This window comes from Lutra lutra, chromosome 4, assembly GCF_902655055.1.
Source record: "Lutra lutra chromosome 4, mLutLut1.2, whole genome shotgun sequence".
NCBI lineage: Eukaryota > Metazoa > Chordata > Mammalia > Carnivora > Mustelidae > Lutra > Lutra lutra.
The window spans coordinates 2,822,500-2,849,408 of NC_062281.1; the positions used below are offsets into that span (position 1 = coordinate 2,822,500).

At 57.8% G+C, this 26,909-nt stretch overlaps 2 long non-coding RNA genes across 2 annotated transcripts; both read right to left on the reverse strand.

Annotated features, from left to right (window-relative positions):
• Positions 1–212: 212 nt before the first annotated feature.
• On the reverse strand, positions 213–10,087 carry LOC125098987 (uncharacterized). The gene is made up of 4 exons (XR_007126994.1): positions 9,238–10,087; positions 7,585–8,430; positions 1,929–5,937; positions 213–1,818 (listed from the first exon to the last, which is right to left on the reverse strand). It is a non-coding gene; the product is annotated as an uncharacterized LOC125098987 (long non-coding RNA).
• Positions 10,088–10,119: 32 nt separating this feature from the next.
• LOC125098988 (uncharacterized) lies at positions 10,120–14,278 on the reverse strand. Its single transcript, XR_007126995.1, has 3 exons — positions 13,755–14,278; positions 10,441–11,173; positions 10,120–10,333 (listed from the first exon to the last, which is right to left on the reverse strand). It is a non-coding gene; the product is annotated as an uncharacterized LOC125098988 (long non-coding RNA).
• Between the last annotated feature and the right edge of the window lie 12,631 nt (positions 14,279–26,909).

Here is a 26,909-nt window from a genome sequence, read left to right on the forward strand (position 1 = left end):
TAATATTTTATTTATTTATTTGACAGACAGAGATCACAAGTAGGCAGAGAGGCAGGCAGGGGCGGGGGGAAGAGGGGGAAGCAGGCTCCCCACTGAGCAGAGAGCCGGATGTGGGACCCTGGGATTATGACCTGAGCGGAAGGCAGAGGCTTAACCCACTGAGCCACCCAGGCGCCCCCTACAACTGGTTTTTAAACCATTAAATTATTTATTCCTCACAAAAATCCAGAGCCAAGGCCTTGCTGGTTTTCCATGTGAAAATATAAGCCAGGCTTTGGCTTTTCTGGGTAAAGTTTGCATATCCCCAAAGAAAAACACGAGTCTGAATAAACAGTTTTCTCCAGGAAATGAGCGGACCAGCATGTTGGGAGAAAAGGTTCACCGTGAAGCGCTGAGATGCGATCACTTCCGGACCCAGGCCGTCTGAAGGCACTAGCTAGGAAGGCGCCTCACCCCCAAGCCTCAGTGTCCTCATTTCTGTTGGGGTGTTTATTGAGCACCTACTATAGGTCTGGTCCTATGATAGCAGCTGGGTGCACAAAGAATAAAACACAAGCCCTCCCCCCAGGAGCTCCTGGGCCGGCAGGGGCGCACCCACGGGAGAAGGGAGGCAGAGGCACTGAGGAATCAGAGCCATGTTCCGGGGGGCTCAGGCAGGAGGAGAAGCCCCTGAGACCAGCCACGAAGCTGAAAAGGCATTTCCCAGGGAGAAGAGGAGCGCCCGGCAGGCGAGGCAGAGGGGACGGCGCGGTGTGTGCAGAGCCCACAAGCGAGTACTTGGGTCCTGCAGCCGAGGAGCTGGTGAGGGAAGTCTGTCCTGCCCACTGCTCTGCCCTGGCCCGGATCAGGGTCCACGGCATGGCGGCCACCACCTTGCCAGACACCTCTGACCTCCTGCCCTAAGCAGCTGAAGAGCCCCACTGGCGATGGTAGTTTTCTCTTCCAAATGTTCATGAAGAGAAGGAAGCCATGTGTTGGGAAGTGCTAACTGCGAGGCTCCCTCGGAGGCTGAATAATCTCGGAGCTTAGCGCCTCCTGGGGCTCGCAGGGGTGCAAAGGGCGGCCCATCACTGCAGCCACCAGATCCAACAAGCCCTCCACCAGGCCCTGCCCCGAGCGGCGCTGGGCCATGTGTCAGGCTGGCCCCGTGGTCCTGCAGGGATCCTAGGCGGTGTCCAGGTCCCGCCAGGCTTCTCAGGCCCGCGTCACCTCGGGTCAATGCTCTGCGTTGTTGGTGGCAAAATGGAAGCAACAGTGCTCCCCTCCCTGAGGAGTGACTCCCGTTCTGCACGAGAAACGTCCATCACACGTCTCCCGTGAGCCGGCCACCATCGGGCCTGGCAGTTCTGGGGCGTCCTGGGGTAGAAATCGGCTCTGCCCCGACATGGACCCGGCCCAGCGCCCACAGGCTGGGGACCCCAGGCCGGCCCTTCGCACCCTGCATACATCGCCTCCCGGGCCCAGCTCCCAAACATCCAAACATCCCGAGATGTTTGATGAGTAAGAGGATAAAGTCCCCCCGTCCGTGGTGAGGGTCCAGCTGCCCCGCAGGGTGCTGGCCATTCAGCAGGGACTCGCCGACCCAGTACTGAGTTAGAAGGATAAAGTCACAGGAAAACACGCGCTATGGCATCAGGTAGCAAAGTCCAAGCGTGGACAGACACACCAGGGTCAGAAGAGTGTAAGGCAGGACAACGGGTGCCCACGCTGAGTTCGGGATGGGAGCGGAGGCCGTGTGAGTGTTCGGCAGGTGGGGCAGGAGGGCCCGTGTTACCACAGTCAGACATGTTCTTCGTAAATACGAAACACTTCGTAAATCTGAAAAAAGGGAAAGCCAATGAATGGTCCCGTCTATTTCTGGAGCACCATTGTGTTTCCAACAATGCGATTGCGTGGACAGTACTTCCCCCACTTCAGACCCCACGCACCTGTCCCCGATGTCCCGAGACTGCGGGCAGGCTGCAAGGATGGGGACAAAAGGTGACTTCCACAGGAAACAGGGAAGCCAGCGGTGCCCGACGGGTCGTCAGCTGCCACTGTGGTCAGCCGCTGCCGGTGCTCAGGCGGGAGGAGGGGACAGATGTGAAAACTATCTTAACCCATCCAGACCGGGAATCAAGACTAGTAAAAAGAGGCAGCTGACAGTGAATGGGTGGAAAAGAGGAAGAAAGGCGCTAACCTGCACTTGAGAGAGGCCAAGGTGACTCAAGGTTATTTTCCTCTGCACCTGTGGTTCCTGCTGCCCTAGAAGGCTCTTTCCCCTTCCCTCCCCGGTAACTCTGGTTTACCTTTCCTTGGATCAGATACCACCTCCCTTCAGGAAGTCCCCCACCCCCCTGTACCTGCCTCCCTGCTTCCCAGTTAGGGCGACCCTCCACACCCCAATGCAGCTCTCAAGCCCCCATCGTGTTCCTCTGACCATGAGGCCCGTGACCTCTGTGCTGCCCCTGGGCTTCTAACCTCCTAGCCAGCCTTCCCCCTCACCTGCTCCCGGCTCCGGAGCCTCGGGCCAGCCCAGCCCCTCTCCAGCGGCACTCTTCAGAAGACAATGTGCTGCCCTACATCCCGTCCGGGGCAAAGGGCACGAGCGCTGGCAGCGACAAGACCCCTCCGAGCCCGCCCTGCACCCTTTGCCAGCTGCGAAGGGGAGAGCCAGACGGACCCCATGAGGCTGGCATGAAGGCACAGTTGGACCCTCAGTCCAAGACAGATGTCCCTGCTCCTGGACTCTCCCCTCCGGGGGACCCCCTGCGACACTACCCAGCCTGGCCAGGGCCGACAGAGGTGAGGGGCAGGCTGTGGTGATGCTGGCAAAGTCTGCCCGCCCAGCCGGTGCGCGCTGCCTTATGTAGACACGTGCATTCTCTTCTCCGTTGCCTGCAACACCATGACGACGTGCCCCCTCACTTCGTAGATCAGGACCCGAGGCTCAGGCAGGTCAGCCACGGACCCAAAAGCGTCCAGTAGTCAGCGCGAGGAGGCAAACCTGGGCCAGTCTGCCTCCAAAGCCCAGGCCCCTGCCCGAGGCTGACCTTGCTCTGTGTGTGGCCAGAGCCTTCCCGGGTGAGACAGGCTCACCCCCGAGTGAGCCCTTCAGCCCCTCTGCAGGGATCCTGACGTCTGCTGGGCAGTTAACAACAGCTCCCTCATGGGAACGGTATACTAGAAGGGCTTTTCAGACCACCGGGCCAAAGTCAGTCCAGTCTGTAGCTCCCAGGACGGTGAGGGTTCAAAGCCGTCACCTCACAGTGTTTTGTAAGTGCAGGTGGTGCCTGTCTCCCCCGACACACGGTGCGTGTTGGCATGGACACTGGGGAGGGCTGGTGGCCTCCCTGTCTCTTCACCACCCAGGGCAGGGCTTCCAGCTGGGTCCTGAACAAGCTCAGAAAGGACAGAGCAGGGCCTCAGGGACACAGAGGGGGGCCTCTGCTGCCAGACTGGAAATACGACTTTCCCCAAAGAGACAGGATTTCTCCTCCCAGGGCTCCACCTCCCTGTGGAGCTCAGTCGTAGCAGGGCACTCTCTGTCCCGGCCCAGGAGGGTGGTCCTATTCCCGCCCACAGAGAAGGCTCAGAAGTCCTGGGCTTGCCAGGTCCCCAGCCAGCAGGTGTGTTTCTTGGACCGGCTCAGGTCAGAGCGGCAGGGGGCTCTCCTGTCCCACCCCGGCCTTCGTCTCTAAAGCCAAAGCCAGGCTGACCTCATGGTCAAGGTGGGGCAGAGGCCTGGAGGACCCCCTGCTCCCGAGCTCCATCCCTCCTTCCCCAGCTGGCGGCGGCATTTCCAGGTGTGTACTCACACCTGTGTGTTTGCCTCTGCACGTGCGTGTGCATGTGCGTGCGTGTGCACACCTGGAGAAGAGGGAGACGGAGAGCTATCTGGTGGACAGGGGACTCAGTGGATCCCTGGGGGACCTGGGTCCCCCCTCCCCCATTCACCCCTGACCCACTGAGATGTCCTTAGTCCTCATCAAGCCCTGAAGCCCTTCCAAGGGCTTCAAGGAAGGAAGGAGCCACTCCCACTTCCCTCCATGCATCTAGGAACACTCCTGCTGAGGGAGGAGGCGGCAGGCCCTGAGTGCACTCCACCCCCTCCTGGGAGGACCGAGGGCCCTGACAGCAAATGGTCTGGAAGGGCCGGGCCAGCACAGTCAGTCAGGGTGCATTTCGTTAAAAGCACCACAGGCTTTGGGTCTCAGATGTTCTCATTACCTGAAAACAGCCCTCACCCTGTGCATGGGTTTAAGAGCTCGTTCCGGCTCCCGCTGGGGGTCAGATCTTGGAGAAGGGAGACAGCTCCTCACCTTCCACTTACCCAGGCTGGGGTCTTCCTCCCCTGCTGGACGGGCACGGGAGTGTCTGCTTGCTCCAGGAGAAACCCAGGAGAGGGAGCCCAGGAACCCAGGGGCATCCTCGCACCTAGCCACCCCCTCCAGAACTTGCCCACGGCCTTCCCTCCCCCTGTCCCGCCCTGTCCCCCCCCATCCTCTGCTCCACTCTGGCCGCATCCCCACCCCCACCCCCGGCCTGGCCATTCCCAGTTCTGACCTGTGCCTTGGTACCCAGTCTCGGGCTTGTGGGAGCCACTCGGGACACCCCCCACCCACCCTGCCCCAGGCCGAGCCCCAGCCTCTCGCCGCACAGCTCTGTGCATCAGCCCTGCACCCCTGAGAAGCAGCCCCCCCATGGGAACATATGAGCGGACAGCTGTGAGATCATATGGGGAAGGGGGGAGATCCCTCAGACTCTTAGCTGGAGGGGAAAGCGTCCCTCCAAACTCATGTCCCCTGTGCCTTGGAACGTGACCTTACTTGGAAACATCTTTGCAGATGTGAAGCTACTTTAGGACAAGATCGTCCTGGATTAGGGCAGGCCTGCCCTTGTGTTTGTCAGGCATGGCGTTGACCGGCATTTAATGAGTCTCCGAAAACGGATCCAGGAGACAAGTTCCCCGATGCACGCACAGCAGCGATCACTGAGCATCTGCCGTGTGTCAGGGGTGCGGAGACAAGTCAGCAGGTCCCCGCAGCCCCAGACCTTCCCAGACTGTCAGGTCCCCCTGCTCCAGACCACTGTCCAAGATGGCCGGGGGGGGGGGGGCGGCAGGCCTCAAGCTGAGGTCTGGGGACGCTGGACTGCTGCGTGTGCTGGGGGAGCAGTGGGGGGATTGCTAAGCCTGGTGTCAGTCCGTCCTTCTCAGAGACACCGTTCACCCCGTACCCAGCACAGAGCAGCCCGGAGCCTGGAGCCAGCCGGGCGTGGACCAGCCGCATCGCCCCCCGCCTCAGCGACTGAGTGACCGGCTCATACCACGGTGGGAATCCAAGTCAAATGGGGCGATTGTCCCCAGCACCGCGGCCCCCTGCCCCAGACACAGCCTGGATTTAGCAAGGGGTCTCTGGGTTAGTATGGACTGTGGGGTTTTCCTACAGCCATTTGGAACCTGTTCTAATTAAACCCGTTCTAAAGAATCGTGTGAGAGCGCCAAGTCAACCCCGAACTCTGCTCTTTCCCTTACTGCGAAATCTTTCTTTAGCCAAAAGTGCGTTTATGTAAAATGATTTCTCCTCCAACAGACCGAGCTCACCTCATGCCCTGATTTCTGCATCAGGCTTCTCAGCCCCCGGGCGTCAGGAGGCCGCCTCGCCACGTCCCTGCACCGACGGCACTGGGGCGACAGCCGGTGCCGGGGTCCAGTCTTCCCGGAAGCGGTTTGTCCTCACCCGGAGTTTTGCCATCGTGGCAGGAAGGCTAAGCACCCACTCTCACCGCCGCAGCTCTGGCTCCGCCTCCTGGCCCAACTGCATTGGTGTATTTGACAAATGCTCCATCGATGGGTCTGCGGGGAACACCGAGCCGGAGCAACACCTGAACAGCACGTGCCGGACGGTCTCAGCGCCCTCACAACTTGCGACCTTGGCGGAGCTCTTGAAGAGAGACCTCCAGGTTGGCGATAGGGCCATCTGTTGAGTCGCGCCGTTGCCTACATGCCCTATACCGGACCTTCGCCACATTTCGTGAGATGGGAACGGGCATCCCGTTTCACACCAGCGAATGCTCCTAGAGCGGCTTCGTGTCTTACAGCTGGTGATTCCTGGAGCCAAGGGTCCCTGGTCATGCCTCTCCCACAGACCCACACCGCACCCCATGCTCTGGGCCAGGACTCCCCTTAGACCTACTTCATACAAGTCAGGTGTGGGGGCGTCCCAAGGTGGGGCTGGGGCTGGAAGCCGAGCCCACGTGTCCATCCATCGCAGAGGCCCAGCGAGCCCTCGGGGTACAGCGGAGCAGAGCCTTGATGCTTTGCTGCCAAACCTGATCCCATCTCTCACCAGCACCTTACTCGGGGCGTCTTTGCCATCCTGGCCTTCTGGTCAATCCCCCACCTGCCTCCTAGCCAGGGCTGCCCTCCATGCCCAGCCTGGCACTCAGGTCCCCAGCCTGGCCTGGTGGAGCCCCCTTTGCACCCAGCTGGGGCCTTGGTCTGACCTTGGCTGCCCTCCTGAGCGGACGCCATAGCCCCAGGGAGCCTGCCTGGCTCTCTGGGAGCACTTGCCTGGCTAGAGGCCACTTGTTGGCAGGGGTCCGGTCTTCACTGCTGCCTTCTGCTGTGGGATGTGGCCCATGGTGTGGACCGAGCTGAGCAGAAGGCTGGGGTGGCACCTTGTGTCCAGCAAGGCCCTCAGCTGCTCTGCCCGTGATCGGAATGTCCTATACCTCCCTGCTCAGGGTGCTCCGTGGTTCCCTGGTGCTACAGCCCGCTGCTTGGCATTCTGGGCCCCCCCACACCCAACTCCCACCCGACTAAAGGAGGCGCGGCGGCATCTAATTCTCTAGGCCCTTCCAGAAACTTCCATGCCATTTTCCCTTCCCACCTCCCCACAGAGCGAGCCTCCCCTCTGGCGCAGCCCTGGATGACCCAGCAGGTACTCCCCATGACTGTTCCTGCCCTGAGACCCCCTCCCCAGGGACTCCTACATCCAAAAGCTCCGAGTGAAGACCCCTTCCTGGCTCAGAGCCAGGACCATCAGGCGCACAGGCCGGGGACTTGCAATGGGCCCTTATTATTGGCCAGGTCCCTGAAAACTCCCAGTGAGCTCAGAGCTGGCTGCCCCCCACCCCATTCTACATGCCCTCCCTGACCCCGTCCACGTGGGCCCCAGGTCTGAGGCCTGGGTGGTAGTCTCACATGAATGAATGAACATGAGGCTTCTCGCTTCTCTTTAAAGCTGGTTTGCACATTGAGGACAGAGCCCAGGTCGTTCCTGCCTTGCCCTGCCCCTCTCCTGACAGAAAAACGCCTCTCTGGACCCTGGCCTTACCCCACCTCCCCTCTCAGGACAGCAGCTCCCAGTAGCCCTCTGGCCCAGAATTGCCCCAGCTCCTGTCCAGTCCCACATCCTCTCCGACCTTCTCCCTGGTACCCTGCCCTGCTCTCTCCTGCCCCGGCCACCTTGGCCTCCGGCTCTTCTTCTGGCCCACCAGGCCTGTTCCAACCTGGGGTTTTGCTCCTGCTGTTCCTCTGCCCAGAACCTGCACCCCTCCCTCCCCTCTTCCTCTGTCTTTACTCTGATGTCACCTGCTCACCGAGGTCTTCAGGGCCACCTGATCCAAAACGTCAACGTCTTCGGCGACACACACTCCGAAACCCGCGTCCCCATCATCGTTTTCCTCCCCGGCTCGTACCCTGTGCCCTGGCTCCTGTCCTGAAGCTCAGAGAACAGGAATTGGGATCCTTGCTCACGGCGGGGTCCCCAGCAGCCCTGAGCAGGTACCACGATACACCCTCAGGGGCGGTTTTCATTCCCGGAGGAACCTCCAGCCGCGGGCGCTGGCCTCCCGCAAGCATCTGCCCGGCGGCACTGACCGGACTGGTCTGGGGACACGCAGGTCCCGGAGTTCCTGGGACCATAACTGTGGAGGAGTCATGGGCGGGCACGAGGGTCCCGGCCACGGAACCGATGAGCCCCGGGAGCAGGCGTGGCGTGGCTGCCCTCGAGGCCACCTGCAGCTCTTCCACGAGGGCTTTCCTTTCTCCGTGATGAAAAATACCTGTTAGGAAGCGCCAGCTGGACGTGGCTCCGGGGACTCCAGTTTGGGGAACATCAAAGTGTCACAGGCTGGAGCCAGCTGAGCGCAGGCGCTGGCCTTGGCCGCAGGAGGCCACAGAGCACCCTCCCAGCCTGGGCACTCAGAAAGGACACTCGGTGCTCCTCTCTCTTCTTCACGGGGGGCCTGATGAGGGCATCAGGCTCAAGCTCGCCATCCTGGGGGGCTCCTCCCCAAGGCATCTGGGCTGCCGAAGGCAGGGACGGGACACTTACCTTGTGTCCCCGCCAACCTCATGCCGCCTCGTGCACTTCTGGGTGTTCGCTTTGGCTCGGGGTCTGGTCTGGCCTGGACAGGGGCTTCCTTCTTGGTTTTTGGTACTGTCTTTGTGAAAAGAGGGTCATTTAAAAAAAATCTATTTTAATTTCATTTTTACCTTCTTTTTAAAAATTATGTGTTTATTTGAGATAGTGTGAGAGTGATGGCACACGCAGGCAGAGCGGCAGAGGGAGAGGGAGGCAGGCTCCCCACTGAGCAGGGAGCCTGATGCGGGGCCTGATCCCAGGACCCCGAGATCATGACCTGAGGCTTCACTGACTGAACCACCCAGGTGTCCCTAATTTTATTTTTTCTGATATTGATTTCCTTATATTTGATTAATGGTTCCAGTTAATAGAGCACTTTGTCAACCATAAGGCTGAGGAGCGCATGTAGGAGACTACTGGTCTCCCAGTATCCATTATCCTCTTCTTCCTTACTAACAGAACCTTTGTACTGCTGGTGATGGCAATGTGCCCAGCTGAAAAAATGATGTTTCCCTCCTTTCTTGAAAATAGGAATGAGTGAGGAGCCATTATGTGAGGTTTCTAGGAAAGTTCAAATGCATGATGACCCTCTTCCTCATTCCTCCTTCCTGCTCCCCAGAGCTAGAATGTGATGGCTGGATCTCTAGCAGCCATTTTGTACCACAAGGGGATAAGATGGCAGTGTAGAAAGATGGGAGGCACCTGGGTCTCTGATGACTGTGTAGTCCCAGATTTTTGTGACATGAGAAAAAACAAACTTTCATCTTGCATACTACCACTTTTAGAGGTTTTCTGTCATGTGTTGCCTAGTCTTAATGGCCACAGAAGGTATAGTCCTGATCTCCACTGTACAGAAAGCAGCCTGAAGCACCCACTCCGGCCATACTGTGCCTCAGTAGTCTTCCCAGTGGCTCTGTGAGGCAGCTGCCGGAGCCCCTTCCGCCGGGAAGGAGACTGAGACCAGAGAGAGAAGAGGACTTGCCGTGGCAGAGTGGAAGCTCCCCCCAACCGAGGTTTCCCTGCTGCTCCAGCCGAGACGAGACACCCCAGGGAGTAATGACACGACGACGGACATGTAGGCATCTGGAGCCAATGGTGAGAAAGCTGCTTGGGTGAGGCGAGTTTCCTGGGCCCCCAAACCACAGGACTGAGGCCTTGTCTGTTCAAGTCATCTGTGCAGAGATGGCTTGAACCCTTGGGGACTGAGTTTCCCCACCCTCGAAGGGGACGGGATGGGGTGGGGCAGCTGTTGGCATGGAAACCGACCCCCCAGCCCTGCTCTGGGATTCTGTTCTAGCTCTAGGACTCCCACTGGCTTTGTCTGTTTTTAACCCTCTCTGTGCCACAAAGGGGGCAGCCCCAGAACAGGTCACAAAGCCCCCGTCCAGGCTGGGAGGGAAATTGTTCTGTAGTTTGAGAACCTTCTGAATCGGGCAGGAGCCCTTGGAAGCGAAAGAGGAAGTGTCTTTCTGTTTACCTCCCTCTGGTGATGTCAGCTTCCTTTTGCTTTGTGCAGAACCTGCAGGTCTGTGGCCCGCCCGTCCCCCCGGGAGCACCTCGCTCAGCTGCTACTGCGGAAGGGCACGGAGGCAGCCCTTGGCGGGCTCTCCTGGAAGCAGGAAACGCCCGTGGGGGGCTTTTCTTCCCTCTTCAGAGGAGGGCGGCTCCTTGAGGTCAGTCAGGTCCTGTTCACCAGCACATCCCACAGGGGTGGCCCTCAGTGCAGGGGTCGGGGGCTGGGCTGGAGGGTACCGCAGGGGAGTCTGGGAGCCCTCGGAGGGCCCAGGAACCCTGGAAGGGACAAGGTTCTAGCCCCGGCTTTGCACTCAGGAGCCAGGGAACCCCAGGCCAGTCCCTCGCATCCAGGGACTGCTTTTCTCATCGGGGAGGTGGACGTGGATAGCCCCGAGGGCATTGTGTTGATCCTGGCACCACCAGCCAGCTACGCCACCCTGGGCAGCTCAAGGCCTTGGTGTCTCCACCTGGCAAACAGACACTTGGAATGAGCTCGGGGGCGGCACAGACTTGAAACCCCCCCCCCCCCAAAGCTGAGCACACGCTTGCTGAGTCCGCCCTGATAGTAACACACCTCCACTCTGTCTGAAGGCGAGGGCACAGGTGAGTGGAGGCGAGCTGGCACCGTTCAGGGCGACGGAGTGCTGGAGAAGCTGGCGTGGAGGCGGACACTCACTCACTCACCACCGGCCCCCGGGCTATGTCCGCCAAGCCCCCTCTCTGCCAGGTCCCGACAGGGGCTTATGGAGCCAGCACCCACAAGAAAGGCACAGCCTCCTCTCTCAGACCCTGTGCTCCACCAGGTGGAGGCCAAGCATAAAACCAGTATACCAGTGGAATCATTTCAGTCTGCATTAGAGGCCAGGATGCGGGGAGAAGGAACCACAGGAGACAGAGCCTAATGACGAAAGGGGCAGACTAGCAACGGTCCAGGGAGTGGACCGTGGGAGGAGACACCGCTGAGGCAGAGCCCCCGACAGGCCCGTGTGTCATGTCCAGTGTGGCTGGAGAGCTCCCTGAGTGGGAAGAATGGGACAGGAGAGGAGGCAGAAACAGGGCAGGGCCAGATGAGGCAAGGTCTTCCTTGTTGGGGCTGGGAGGCTGAGTTTATCCTAAGTGCACTTGGCAGAAATAGGTGGTTCTCAACCAGGGGAGGGACGTGGGTCTGGACATGGCTTCTGCCACTTACCAGCTCTGCACCAGGCTCTCCTTACCCTGTCTGTGCCTCAGTTTCCTCTTCTGTAGGATGGGATGCTCACTCCCAACACCTTCCCATAGTTTTGGCCGGTTGTGCATTTAGGCGGTACCTAACACCAAGGACGGGCTCAGTAACTGTCATTGTGGTGGTTTTTAAAACAATGACTGCAAATCTTTGGCACTCATCCTGCCAAGAGAGGGGCGGTGTGTCCCGTCCCCTCGAGTCTAGCTGTTTGCTGAGCTGTCTAACACTGTGCTGCGGAGGTCACGCTGCCTGGCCCCCGAGGCCGGATCACCAAGGCCCTCGGGCCTCTGTCTGGCTTCCTCAGACGGCTCCTCTCCAGATGTTTCCCCTCGGGATGCCCCCTCTTCCAAAGTAACAGCCACGTGGTGAGGAAGCAAGGCTCTACGGTGAGGCCACACGGCAGGCTCCAGGGGCCTGTCCCAGCAGAGCACCGTGTGGCGGTCGCCCTGGCATGTGAGGGAAGAAGTCTGCAGGTGGCCGCTGCCCTCAGCTGCTGAATGGTCTCCGTCCCAGGAGCCACCCCAGCTGAGGTCCCCGCGGAGGCCCTGGTGTCGAAGAGCAGAGACAAGCTGTCTCTCGCTGAGCCCTGTCCAGAAGCGTGGCCCCAGAGTCCATGAGCCCAGCAGCACGGGGGCGAATTCTGGGGTTGGTCCACAGCCACAGGTCAGGGAGAGCCCGCCGCCACCGGGACATCAGCCCCGCCCGCCATCCTTCCCTGCCCCACGCTGTCCTCACTCCTCAGGACCCCCGCCTGCCTTGGCTTCTCTAGCCCTCAGGGTGGTCTCCAACCATAGACAACCCAGCTTTGTGGTTTGAGAACTTGTTTTTTAAAGATTTTGTTTATTTGTTTTAGAGAGAGAGAGCTCTCAAGAAAGCTCAGACAGACAGGAGAGGCAGAAGGAGAGGGACAAGCAGACTCTCCGCTGAGCATGGACGCCCACGTGGGCCTCGATCCCACGGCCCTGAGATCACGACCTGAGCCAAAATCGTGAGTTAGACATTTAACCGACTGAGCCACCCAGACATCCTGAGAACTTGTATTTTAAAATAGCAGAATTCTTTGCTTCAAATGAAATCTTAGGCAAATCCAAGCAGAGCTGGACGGTGAGCCCGGAGTGACCCTTCCCTGCCGCCTCCCAACCCCTGGCATGGTGGTCCCTGGGCGTTCTGGGAACTCGCGGGCCCCGAGAGTGCAGTCCTCCCTGGTGTGCACACTGGGTCTCTTTGTCTTTCTGAAACTCGTGCAAGATTAGTGGGCGACAGGGACTGTCACCATAGCCACAGCCACCTCGGCGGGCTGACCCCTCGCTGTACACGTCACACCCCGACTCGGTTTGCCATTGGTCCTCCATGCTCCACGACACAGAGCCCCTCTGGTCCTCTGCCCCTACAAGGAGCCGGGATCAGGGGGCTTCTGGAATGCGGGTGAAGGGCTGTAGAGACTTGTCTGAGCCCAGGGCAAAGCACGCAGGAGCTGCTCAGAAATTACCAACCAGGGGAAGCCTGGAGGACATTGAGGTCCTTCATGATTCAGGAGTCTTGTATGCCTTGAGAATCAGGACACCGAGGGCCGGCCTGGAGGCTCTGTCCCCATGGCGTGCCTCAGTTTCCCCACAGTGAAATGAGGGGCCTGAGCTCGGTGCCTGCAGAGTCCCTCTGGTGCCAGGCTGCAGTTCGGGGCCGCATAGACGGGACTTGCTGGGGGCAGAGATGCGTCCCTGCTGGCCTCTGCTGAGCCGCAGCCTGGCACTTCCCTCTCAGCTCCAGGTTCCTCCTTGGCCGGCGAGGGTGGAAGCACGTGTTCTAGCACCGGGGTGGGGTGGGGTGGGGTGGGGGGTGGGCGGGTGTCTGCAACCACCCTGCCTGACTCCGGCCACAGCCTGGGTCACGGGACCCCCAGCCCTGACTGTGGGCAGGCCTGCAGGAGCTCGGGCAGGAAACAGACTCCCGTGGGGCCTGGACCAGCAGCTGCTCTGGTCTCTCATGGGCCTAGAAGCCAAAGAAAGGAGAGGAGTACCCGCAGGCAGAGACTCCCAAGAAGTTCTGGGCTTTTATTCATTTCTACTTTGTTGATGGTTCTTTAAACCAGTAGTTCTCGTCTGGGGAAATTTTGTCCCCAGGGGACATTTGGTAATTTCTGGAAACATTTGATGTCCCAACTGGGGGAGGAGGGGCCCCTGGTGTCTAGTGGGTAAAGACCAGGGCTGCTGCTGAAATCCTACAGGGCACAGACCAGACCGACAACAAAGAATTCTCCACCACAAATTTCAACAGTGTCAAGGTCAAGAAGGCCTGATCTAAACCAAATCCCGTCCGCTCTCCAAGCTCCACCTCCTCCAGGAAGCCGTCCTTGGTCTGAGTCCCCTAATTATTCCCACTGGCCTGTAATCGGGTTTTCCCATGTTCTCAGGAGCGCCAATAGCAGCGAGCCTCCCCCACAGGGAGAACAGCGTCTACCACCTTAAAAAGAATCTTCCATTTGTTCACTTTGTATCATAAGATAAAACATCTACAGAGAAACACACGTAAAATATGCGCAGCTTAGGGAGGTGTCATAAGCGGAACTCCTTTAAGGGCTGTCTGGGCCAAGAAAGGAAACCGTGTGACTCCCTCCCCTCTCCACACCCCCCTCAGCTGCTGGATGGGCCCCGTAGTGAAAGCCTTACCTGAACGGAAGCAAACTCCACCCTCTCCGGAAATGGCTTCCCTTTGTCTCCCGGTGTCATCTCGAGTTACCGCTGCTGGACAAGATGGTCCACCTGCGCCCTTCGGAAATACTGGAGACTTTCTTTTTCATTGTCAGTGTAGGGGTAACGGACCGACCTGCTCTCACCCCACACACGTGACCGGTCAGGATCTTTGTTTACTCACCATGGACACATGGATGTGGATGTAGCTAAAAGTCCCCATCATTTCAAGTACTATCTTTTTCCAGCTGAACTTGGCCATCTCTGGCCAGTGGACACGTCTGCAAGCTGGACCCGGAGACCTTTCGACATGACCCTGGTCTGCGGCCGCTTTCTTGCTCTCTGGGGGGCCTGGGTGTTCTGGGCTCATCTTGTCTATTTCCTGCTGCAGACCCGGAATCGACCATTTCTCCAAAAAGCCCTGGTTTATTTTTGTAAGAAATTGCATTTCAAGACCACAGTGTGGGGACTCCTGGGTGGCTCAGCCTGTTAGGTGTCTGCTTTCGGCTCAGGTCATGATCTCAGTGTCCCGGGATGGAGTCCCGCCTTCCGCTCCTTGCTCAGCGAGGGGCTTACTTCTCCCTCTGCCTCTGCTGCTGCTCCTCCTGATTGCGGTCTCTCTCTGACAAATAAATAAATACAATCCTAAAAAAAAAAAAAAAAAAAAAAAAAGACCATGGTGCGGACTCCAGGATGCTCATTTATACCGGGTTAGTCTTTTTTTTTTTTTTTTTTAAGACTTTTTCGGTGGACAGAGCCAGGAAATACCAATATTTCTTTTAACTCTAAAGTGCTTCATGAGTTCAAACTGATATTTCCAACCCAGAATCCAGGCATCCAGCATTTTGACTTCAAGTCTTCTGTCTTACGCCTGCTAGCCCTTTTCTTTCACATTTAGAATTCAGGCTCGAAGGACCTGATAGTCATACCACAGTATCTCATCATTTCTCATTTGCTCTATCCCTCGTCCCACACTCCGCCGTCTTGGAGTAACAGTACCACGGTAGGGCTGATTCCTGACACAACCCACTGTCTCGCAGGCTCTCCCCAGCCTTGCTCTGGTTTCCACGTCTCCCCGCGGCCTACGCCGTCCTTAAGACCCTCTACCTAGTACAATCCTCAATCCTCACAACCTTCTCTAAGGCTTGGTCCTAGAGCTGACCTTCCTCCACGATTTTCCCTGGTTGCTCGTTCTCTAGACGGGGCCTCGGGACCCTCAGACCCTGGTGGGAACAGTCCCCGACTTCCCGCAGCCCATGCCCTCGTGCGTCTCTCCTGCTGGGAGGTCTGGTTCGCTGGGGTTTGGTACTGGGCTCACGTTCACCTCGAGTATCTTAACATGCGCTTCTCCACTTTCTTCTGGCAGAAAGCGTTGCCATTGGAAAGTCTGAAAACAATTGAATTTTCATTCCTTTACATCCCTTGCTCTTTTTACCGAAATTCCTGAAGGATTTTTCCACCTTCTTCTTTACAGGATTTTACTAGAATGTGTAAATATTCTGGGTAAATATTCTCAAATACGCGGTGTGCTCTCGATACGTAGTTCCGACTGCAGTTTCAGGGTCTTTTCTGGAACTGCAGTGTCAGCATTCGCCTGTTCGGCCTCCGTGCCCCCCGCACCCCCATGCAGGGGCTCCTGCTGCTCCCATGTTGGATCCTCTTTGCCAACCTTACTCTGCAAGGGTTGTTTTTACCTGTGTCATTGTTTCTTTTCTACTTTTAAGAACAGTCCTGTTACACTGTTTTATTTCTCATAAGGCTTTATCTACTGTGTTCTTTCTAGGTTAGTCCTTATTTCCAAAACTGTTTTTTTCCTTTGTTTTAAATCTTTCCTGAATTTCCTGAATTTGTTGCCTCCTGTCTTGGTTTTTCTATTTCTGGCTTACACTGCTCTTTTCCTGACTTTTACTATGTCCTTAACATCTGTAAGCTCACCTGGGAATGAAGGGCGGGTGATTTTTCTCCTTTTTCATTTCACGTGGATCATTTTCGGGTCCTAAAAGCTGGCGGGCCGCCATCTCGGTCCGGTTTGTGGTGTGTCTTTCTGGAACGCTTTCCTTGTCTACCTGGGGTGTTCTTCTGCCTTTTAGTCTTTCTTTTTAAATAAGAATATCAGTGTGGAATTTTAGTCTCAGGACTTTTCTGTTGCTCATATTTGGGTGAAATGAGCTGGTTTCTGAGCTTTTTGGTGCCGTGGTCCAGGACCCCTTCTCTAATTGTCTGAGCCTGCCTCAGCCGGTATCCAGCGAGGCATGAGGCATGTGGTTTCCTCGTCGTCCTGAAGGTTCCCAGGACTCAGCCCACATACCTCCAGCGGCCCCTTGTGCTCACCTGCTTGGGGACAGTGAGAGTCCCGCAGCCGGCGGCCGTCCTCCAAGGCTCTGGGCACCGCCCGGCGGAGTCCTGGGGCTGCTGGAGGGCTGTCCTGTCGTCCGGCCCCCGGCGGCCCAGCCGCGTCCTCCTTTTCTTCCCGTGTGGATGTAGGCCCCTGCCAGGCAGATCTAGGGCCCTTTGGAAAGGTTGGGCCTGGCCTACGGTCCCCAGGCTGAGCCCCACCATGAAGAAGGGGGGTAGTGAGAAGAAGGGAAGAATTCCCAGATGGATTCAGGGAAACTGAGATCAGAGGGACCCGAGCCCCGTTTCCTGAGGAGAACCTGAAAACCCTGGATGTATCCCCACACACTTTTTGGGGGTTTCATGGGGTCTTGTGCTGAATCTTGTCATAAGTGCTGCTCTTTAGTTCTGCTTTCCAATTTTTTTTTTAACATGAGGGTTTGGGGGTATCCACAACGAGGCTCCCCTCAAAACTGCCATCACCCAGAGGCCTCACAAGTCCTTGTGTTCCTCTGCCTGTTTGATTTGCTCCCCCAGTAACCCAGAGCCGCATACCCTGTGATGGGTCCCGAGGGGGAAGCAACCTGGCCCAGGGCCCTCACCTGGCATGTGGCCAACTGGGATGTGTCTCCAGAGATGACATCGTGGGCCGTGACAGCACCTGGCCCTGCACCTGACAGCCAATGGGCCCCCCTTGCTGAGCACCTACTGTGTACCAGGCACAGTGTGGGGATGGGGGCAGGGAAGACACCTTGCCCCTGGGCCACCCAGGCCGCAGTCCCCACTGCCTGCTGACTCTGCCCCCAGATACCTCACCGCCCAGCCCTGCCCCCAAGGGTTGCCTCTCCGCCACTCCCCGGACGACAGAATATCGTGTGGACGACAGAATACCTTCACCCCACACCTATCCAGTGTCCCTAGAGCCAGAGCCCTCGGGGCCCCGCACCCCCGAAGGACTGGGACCGGGCCCCCGGTGGAGCGTTCTGGACGTCTTGCCCCTTCATGACTGTCTCTCTGGCCACAGCCGAGCTGTGCTGTGTGTGGCTGAGGTTCATGAGACACTAACCACTCTGGGTTTCCCCTAGACTTCCTGCCACCTGCAAAGCTTCCCGGATCTGGCCACAGCCTGGGGGAGTGTTCGAAGCTCCCGGGCCTGGGGGAAGGGCTGATGGAGCAGGTCACAGAGAACGGGGGTGCTGTCTACGCGCCCCGCAGAAACCCAGGGGTGAAAGGCACCTGCCTGCCACGGTCCTGGCCGGTCTCTCACGGTGGAGGCCAGCCCACTTCAGTCCCCAGCTGCGTCCCCTGCAACAGTGGGGTGGGGATGAGGAGACTCCGGAAAATGCATGGGAAACTAAGGACAGAGGGGGCTGGAGCGAACGCTGGCGCCTTCACGCCGGGCCCGAGGCAGCATCCCAGTCATCTCTGCATCTCAGAGTGTTACAGAACATGGGTCCCCATGGGCACGGCCATGGGCACCACACAGGGGCCTGGCTGTTGAGCACAGAGCCCACGGCCTGTCTCTGCAAGGACCAGCCCCTAGAGGTGACGGAAATGGGCCCCCTTCAGCAGTGTCAGGGCAGGTAGGTGACGACTCGGAGCCCAGGATGCAGGGGCAGCCCTTGGGGACCAAGAACACGCACAACAGTTGGAAGCCAGCGGGCCACAAACCTGAACGGCACCGAGCCTGCCCCAGAGCCACGTGCCGCACTGTGCACAGAGCAGGAGCCAATCGATGTTCGAAAAGCTGGAGATCCACTGACACCAACGGCAGGACACTATCTCCCAGATCAAGATGCCGAGTGACTTGCCTGGGGTCACCCGGCAAGATTCTGGTGACACTGGGGACTGACCCGGGATTCTCTGAGCCTGGATCCACCCCCCTGCTCACGTGTGCACTGAGTGGGCCCGGAGCCCCAGCTCCCAGCTTGTCCAGATGTGGCAATGTGGTCTGGACAGGCCACTGGGGCCCTGAGGCCAGGAGAGGGGCCAGCTGCGCTGGGGGGAGGCACCTGTCTGGCTGGGGAGGCCCAGACCCTTGCTGCAGGGGATTGAGGCCCAGGTGAGTGCAGCCTGGTTCGTCCACCCAGAGTTTTCAGGAGGGAAGGACACCTCCCCTCACCACCCCATAGCACTGCAGGCCTTCCCTCCCCGCCAGCCCCTCCACACCGCCCAGCACTGGGAAGAGGAAGAGCTTCTCAGACTGGTTCTCCAGGGTTGGGCCTGGCCCTGGGCCCCAGCTGTCCGCCCTCCCGAGTGAGTTCTGACCTCCTGATGGATGGGCGTCCGAGGCACAGAGGATGGCAGCTTCCCAGGGTCCCCCAGCCAGTGCGGAACTGTCCTGGACTACAGGTTTGTGTCACCCCAAATTTAGTGGTGATGCCCTAACCCGCAGCAGAGTGGTATTAGGAGATGATTAGGGCGGGAGTGTTGAGCTGGCCTCTCTCCACCATGTGGGGGTGCGGTGACAGGACGGAATCAGGAGGAGCCCCCCAGGAGTACCCCCCGCCAGCTCCCTGCTCTCAGGCCCCCCACCTCCGGACTGAGGATAGGTTACAGCAGCCGGAGCTGACCGAGCAGGGGCCGAGCCAGGCTGTGAGCCCGGGAAGCCTGAACCCCAAGTTCATGACACATGCCCAGAGTGAAGAGTATATTAGCCGAGGATAGATGCAGGCAGTGGGGGGGTGTGTGTGCACATGCCTGTCTCTGTGTGCAGATGCGTGTATTAGTGTGTGTGCACATACATCTGTCTGTGTGAGCATGTCTGTATCTGAGTGTGCGGGTGTGTGTGTCACTGCGTGTATGTGCACACATGCATCTGCATGAGTGTCTGTGTGTGCGTGTCTGGGCATACTGGGGGAGGTGGGCTGGTCTTGTGGCTGGAACCAGCCCTGCTGTGGAAGCTGCCACTTGACCTTGCTTGTGCCTGGGGTCTGCCCTAGGCACGTGGGGGCAGCTCTGTCTCCTCTGTCTTTACTCTCCTCTCTGTGCCCCGGGCGTGGCTCAGGGCTGGCCCCTGCCAGCCTCACTGGCTCTCCATCAGCCTAGGGCTGGAGGGGTTGGGGAGCTTGGCCCTGGCAGGGAGGGACGTGGTGAGGACGAGGCCAGCAACTGTGAGCCTTCAGGGAGCACCTGGGGCTCACTGGGCACTGAGCCAGGGCCTTAGTGCCATTGCCCTGAATCCTCCCGAACCCCGGAAACCCTCATCCTTCCCATGTGACAGATAAGGATTTCAAGGCCGGCAGAAGTAGCCTTGGGGCACCTGGGTGGCTCAGTGGGTTGGGCCTCTGCCTTCCGCTCAGGTCCTGATCTCAGGGTCCTGGGATCGAGCCCCACATCGGGCTCTCTGCTCATCAGGGAACTGGCTTCCCCCACCCCCTGCCCCCCGCCTGCCTCTCTGCCCACTTGTGATCTCTGTCTGTCAAATAAATAAATAAAATCTTGAAAGAAAAGAGAAAAAAACAAAAAAGCAGGCTTTTGTGACTAGGGGCCCAGAGAACAGGCTCCCCAGCGTGCCCTGCCCACCAGACCTGGATGTGGCTCGCCCAGGGGCTTACGGGCCTGGAAGCCAGTCGCCCTCCTGCTGCAGCCTGGGCAGGTCATCCCAGAGATGGCCCATTCATTCATGCATTCATTCATTCCTTCTCCTAGACAAGGTGGCCGGTGCTGCACCGTGAGCCCAGAGGAGTGGCTGGCCCAGAGGCAGGAGACACGTCGTGGTCCAGCTCTGTGGCTGCACCTGAGAAGCGCAGGACCGAACACCTCCCTTGCCAGGAGAGCGGGACCGGCCCCGCTACCAAGCACACAGTCTGCCTCCTTTGGTGCCCCTCCCCCCCTGCCCTTGGTGTCCCAGGGGAGCTCTGGTCGGCGGGCCAGGCAGTCCACCCCCTGGGACGATGAGGGGCCCCTCCAGGGCAAGCACAGGCATGAGAAGTGTGCCCCGCAGGGAGGCTCAGTCGGGAAGGCCCCAGGCTGGGAGCCAGGGCTCCGTCCCCTACTCACGACACTCACCCCAGGGGCTCAGCCGCTGCTCTGGCGGTAAGGGGTTGCACCTGGGTGGGCTTGGCAGGGACCTCGGCAATGTGGCATGCCCTCCCTACCTGTCTAAATGGCGCCCATGGGGAGGTGCCCGGAGCCATGCTGTTTTGAGGTACCCTGGGTAGACAGCCACACTCCGTGACATGCTTTTTTTTCTTTAAAGATTTGTTTACTGGGACACCTGGGCGGCTCAGTCGGTTAGGCATTCAACTCTCGATTTTGGCTCAGGTCTCATAATCTCAGGGTCGTGGGATGGAGCCCTGTGTCAGACTCTGCTTAGCAGGGAGTCTGCTTGAGGTTCTCTTCCTCCCCCTCCCCCCCCAAATAAATAAATAAACCTTTAAAAAGAAAAAAAGAAAAAAGAGTAGATACTCTTCCATTTAAAACTGATATTTATTTATTTTAGAGAAAGCGGGAGCGTGAGAGAGGGCACACGACGGGGGAGGGGCAGAGGGCTGGAGAGAGTCTGACGCAGATGTCCCGCTGAGCAAGAAGCCCGATGCAGGCCTCGATCCCGCAACCCTGAGATCGTGAGACCTGAGCAGAAACCATGAGTCAGCCGCTCCACCCACGGAGCTGCCCAGGCGCCCCACACCGTTACAAGCTCGGGGGCTGCGTAGACGAGAGATCCCGAGGTCCTGAGTCGGCCCTCCCTGCAAATGCGTGTGTTTGTTCGGTCTGTCCCTGAGCCCTGGGCACACAGTAGGCGCTCAGTAAGTAGCTGCTCAATGAGCAGGTGAATGAAGGACGGACACTGCCAAGGGGAAGTTTTTCCTTCTTTTTGCCAATTTTACAGTTTTTTGTAATAATTACATAGAATTTTTAATGTGGGAAAAAGCGAGCCACAGAGATTTCAAAACCTCGTCACTGTACATCTGGTGTGGCCACAGGGAAGTGAAGGGGTTTTGGGGCTACAGCAGCTCTGTGAGGCCCCAAGGGTCACAGTGGCCAGCGTGACATCTGCAGATGGCCGAGTCACACAAAGTGTCTGGAAGGAACCAAGCCGTGGGGAGCTGGGGCGGCTTTTCCTCCCTCGCTCATGCCCCCTGCTAATCACGCTGCTGGGGCAATGGGTCTATTCCAGGAGGGGACACAGGGCTGTGGGGTGCGAGGGACCCAGGGCTCCGGAGCTGCTCGCTTCACTCCAGGGGCTTCGGTTTCCCCACCTGTGATGTGGGCTGATGGCGGAGCCCTCGGCCGGTGGTGAGAACCGCCTGCTGCCGTCCCGCGGCTTGGCCCCGCCTGTACTCGGGGCAGCTTCATTTCCTTCCCTTTTCCAGCCTCGCCGTTCCCAGGGTGAAGCAAGACTCTGCCGACGCTTGTCGCTGTCTGCAGCAGAGGCGCCTGAGAAGGGCCAGCTCCCGCGTCCCTGAAGCTGGCCGGGGGGCGGGAGGACAGGAGGGTCCTGGGCCAGGAGCAGGGCTGAGCCCACGGACCAGGGCTGGCTCTCGACTCTGCCCCCCAGCCATGGGCGCTGCACGACTCTGCGAAGGGGGCACCACAGGGCCCACCTATCCAGGCTCTTGGGACGGCTGGCTCTTCCGATGGGTGGCCAGAAGACCGTCTGTCCCCACCCCTCCCTCCTGCGTGACCCCAGTTCCGCCACCAGCCTCTGTTTCTGCTGCCTGCCCTTTCCCTGCGTCCTCTGTGCTGGTGCCACTGCTCGTGGGACCTTGTGAGTGCTGATGGCCCCACTGGTTGTGGGGCTTGGGGGGGGTGGCTGCAGGGAGCACCAGGGAAGCCCACGGAGCCATGGCTCACTTCCGTGGAGGATCAGGGAGCGGGACCCGCCCGGTGACACAGAAGCTGAGCATTTGTGCAGGATTCCACTCTGCTGGTGAGAACGGCACGCGTACCCAGCAACCCACGGAATACACCCGTCTGGGTGAGTCCACACACATGCAGAACACTTGCCTTAAAACTGGCGCCCACAACATAAAGACGAACAACAAAATTCAACGTTTTATTCTCTTAGCAGTATTAATCTCATCAACACTTAACAAACCAACGATGGGAAATTTCAGTGTTTACTGTGTTGCTGCTCACGGTGACATTAACTAGCACGTTAAAAGCACCACGACCCGCTGGCAGAGATGAAAGTCAGGGACAAGACCCCTCAGAGCCCCCACAGCTGAGTTCAGGCCGCCCCGAGGTGACGGATGGGCTCACCCTGATCCTGACCGTGGCCTTTCGGAGCGGGGCCTCTGCGGTCACGCCCTCCCACCGTCAGTCATTCATTCACTGGGCAGCTCAGCTCCTAGTGCCCTCCTGCAGCATATCCTGGGTCGAGGCAGTGGGGGGTCAGGGTCGACCTCAGGGCCGTGGAGGGCGCTTCAGGAGATGCAGCAGCCTGCCGAGTGTAGAGTCCCCAAGCTTCGGGGTGCTAGTGGGCGGTGCACGCCCGTCTCCTCCCTGTGCCTCCGAGTCCTCATGCACACGCTAAGTGCATCCCTCCTGCTCTGACTGTGCAGGCTCCCCGCCCCACCATCCCCCCAATCGGGCACCCGGAGACCGCCCTGCCCTTCCTACAGCGTGGTGTGTGCGCCCCCTAGCGGGAACCGGGAAGCAGGGGCCCGGCCTTCTCTCCCCCAGAACAAAACCCTCTCTGCCGGCTCGGCCTTCAGACTTCTCTGGCCGTGAGCTACCGCAGCGTCTGGGGGGTAGTGCAGCCCCAGGAGCACGTACACTAGATCAGGCCACTCTACCTCCGGGTGTTTTCCCAGACGTGTCTGTGCACACAGGTTCGAGAGGGCAAGTGGGCGTCCATCCGAGGTTACCCCCCGAAGAATCAAACAGCGTCGATAAGAACATGGAAGTCAGGAACGCTGTGCGGTCCTAGGAAGTGAGAGGGTCCCTAGGAAGCAACGCAGAGCTCCTGTCTCAGCTCAGGAGCCCGTGGCACGCGCTAGGGGACGGTTCCTGCAAGTGAGGAGCTCCTGCAGGCCCCGTGCAGAGGGCGGTGCTGATCCCGCGGGGGACTCTGGAGGGTCCATTCTGCTCCAGCTGAGGGAAGGGAGGCAAGAGAGCCATGAGCCACCTTGGTCATTGGCTAAGGAATGTTCTAGGGAGAGGCGAATCCTCAGCCGCTTCTGACTCTGCATGTGTGGGCAAAACTGACGTTGGTAGCCCAAGGTCAGTCCTTCAGATAAGAGCTTCCAATGTTGGCCCCGGAGCTAGGAACCACCCCAAAACCAGGCTGAAAGAGGGGTGCCCGGAGACACAAAGTCTGAGGAGTTGTGGGCAGAGCACCAATGCCATCTGCTGCAATCATTTAGGGAAGGAAGCAAGCGCACAGCTGTGTGCACAGACGTACAATGTGGGCCAGAGGTCAGGACACGTATTGTCCTTGCTGCCCCTGGAGAGCAGCGTGAGCCCAGTAGTGGCGACCGCCTCTGCGGAGGCTCCTGAAGCAAGGGACAGAACAAATGACTCACTTTTCCTTGTCACCTTTCTGCACCTTCTTTCTAACATTTTCACCATCTGCGACTTTCACTGATTCAAAAAAAGATTGCATTGAAAACCGATCTCGCCATGTTGCTGGATCAGATCTTAACATTGCTAAGATGGCGACGCTTCTCCAAGTTCGTGTGCAGACACTACGCAATCTCTATCAGATCCCAGGCTGGAGGAGACCTCGGGCTACTGGATCCTGTTTTGTCTATACACGCAGAGGGTCAGAAGTGGCTGGGGACTCACGTTGTCCTAGAGTCAACTTCGGTGCAGAAATTGACAAGCTGACCCCAAATTTCACATGGACATTGAAGAGACCCAGAAAAGCTGAAACAGTCTTGAAAAAAGTACAAAGTTGGGGAACTCAAACTCTTCCTTTTCAAAAGTTTCTATGAACTGTGACCGTTGGAGGCTGTGTGGTACTGCCATAAGGATGGAGAGTAGGTCATCGAAACAGAATTGAGGGTCCAGAAATAAGTCCTCACATTTATGGTCGGCTGATTTTTTATGAAGGAGGAAGAATGATTTTTTTCGGCGAACGGTACTGGGACAACTGCATATCCGTATGCGAATGAATGAGGTTGGACCCCTCCCTCACACCATGCACACAAATGAGCTCACAATGGATAGAAGATCCAAATCTAAGGGCCAAGCTATAAAACTCTTAGAAGAAAACATAAAGGTTCATCTTCATGACTCTGGATTAGGCAGTGGTTTTAGATAAGACCCCAAACAGACAACAGAAAAAGAAAAACCAGGCAAATTGGATTTCATTAAAAGCAAAAACCTTTGTTTTTCAAAGGACACCATCAAGAAAGTAAAAAGACAATCCACAGAATGGGAAAGAGTATTTGTACTCTACATCCGATAAGAGACTCCCACCCGGAGCACACGAAGAGCGCTTCAACTCAAAAATTAAACAGCGAATTTGATTTAATCCAGTTCAACGACGGGTGAAGGCTGTGAGTATGCAGTAGGCGGAAGAAGGTGCACCAGCAGCAGCAAGCCCGGGAGAAGCGGCTCAGAACCATTAGCCCACAGAAAAGGGCAAATCAACACCAAAACGAGACGCGTACTGCATCGGCCAACTCAGCTGCTGTGACAAACATCACAGACCAGGGTCCTGAGCAGCGGGAACCTGGAAGCTGGAAGGTTGAGATCAAGACATAACAAGGACTGGCTTCTGGCAAGTCTTGTCCTGGTGCGTGGACAGCCTCCTTCTCACAGTGTCCTCACGCGGCCTTCCCCAGTGCGTGCTCATGTGCGCACACACGCACACACAGAGTCCGCGGCCTCTTCTCTCCTGGGGGGGGTAGGGCCCACCCTTATGACCTCATTTAAACTTAATGCCCCCCATCCGTGAACACAATTGCCCTGGGGGTTAGGGCTTCAACATATGAATTTGGGGGGACATGATTCAGTCCAAGGCACCATTCATACCCCTGGGAGTGGCTTATTCGAAGAGACAGGTGATACTGGGTGTTGTAGAAAACACAGAGAGACTGGAGCCCTTATGGTCTGCTGGTGGGTGTGCCCAGTTCCCAGCTGTATGCCCTGGGAACAGTCAGCAGAAGGCGAGTTTTTGAACACCAAGGATTCTTTGTTTATTGTTACTGTGATAAAATACACGTCACATGAAATTTACGATTTTCACCATTTTTAAGTATATGGATTCAACAGTATTACGTAAATTCAAATTACCATGCAAACATCACCACCATCCACCTTCAGAACTTCTCTGTTGCCCCAGACTAATGCCCGTCCCCACCAACAGGAGCTCCCCGCCGCCTCCCACCCAGGCGCCAACCCCCGGCTCCTTCTGGTCCTCGGTCCCTCTGCGCCAGCACTCCAGTTTTCTCAAGTAAGCAGATCGGGCCCTGTTTTCCCTTTTGTGCCTGGCTTCTCCCAGCCTATTTTCTTCCAGGGTTGCTCATTGTCTGGAGGGATGCCTGGGGGCTCAGTGGGTGAAGCCTCCGCCTTTGGCTCAGGTCATGATCCCAGGGTCCTGGGATGGAGTCCTGCATTGAGATCCCTGCTCAGCGAGAAGCCTGCTTCTCCCTCTCCCACTCCCCCTGCTCATATCATCTCACTCTGTTGCTCTCAAATAAATAAATAAAATCTTTAAAAGAACTTCCAGTGTAGTCAGGGGCGCCTGGCCTGCTCAGTCAGTGGGTGCAGGGCTCTTGACCTTGGGGTTGTAAGTTTGAGCCCCACGTTGGGTGTAGAGACAACTTAAGTAAATAAACTTTCTTAAACATTCCAGTATAATTAACATACAGTGTTACATTAGGCTCAGGTGTATAACTCAACAAGAACTTTTCCTCTTGAAAGCTGAGTAAAATTCGTTGTGTGTCTAGACGCCGTGTTTTGTTTACTGTTCATCCGGCCGCGGACACCGGACACCACCTCTCGGCTGTTGTGAATAAAGTTGCTGTGACCGTGGGCAGACAAATCTCTCTTAATGTGTGCTTTTAATTATTCGGGTTTCCACTCAGAAGTGGGATGCTGGGTCACGTGGCGATTCTGCTTAACTTGGGGGAAATCTCCATAGCGCTTTCCATAGCAAAGCCCAGGGCTCTGGAGGGCTTCGCAGACAGGCCTCTCCCGGGATGCTCACAGGAGGGGAGAGAGTTCACAGACCACCCATAGGGATGAGAACACACGAGGATGAGCCTGGGCATCCAGCAGACCCCGGCGCATATGCCACCCCTGCCACTTGGTACCGGCATCCCCAGGGCGCTGTCTCCCACCTTGTGGGTCTCAGGAGGTTTCTGTGAGCTGCTGTGTGCTGCTGGCCCAGCCAGGCCAGCCCCCTCCCCACCAAACACCGCCCTTCAAAATTCAGCCCAAGAGACAAAACCCCAAAGCAGAAAGTTTGAAAACAACCTGCCCACACGTGACCCCTTGAAGGGGCATGAACAAAGTGGTGAGATGTTAACTGGGAGAGACGACGGTTCCCAGACATTGTCTCCAGGAGCAAAGGCAGTGGACGTGCACAGGGCCACAAATCAGACACCAAAACGTCACCTTTGCAGAACGGTCTGGAGCGAGCACACTGGTCTCGGGTTCAGCGGCAGGCAGTGAAGACCTGGCCCGAAGCTCAGCCTGGCACCTGCTAGCTACAGACCCCCGACCCAATGGGCCTGCCTTCATGAGCCAGTTTCCAGGCTGTGACCCCGAGTTGATAACAGCAGCCACCTGGGGGGCTGGCAGGGGAGCAGGGCCAACTGTGCCTGAGTGAAAGCCCCACCCTGGGGCTGCTGTGATCCCACAACACCTCTCCAGCCTCCCAGCTGACCCCCTTCTCCCACC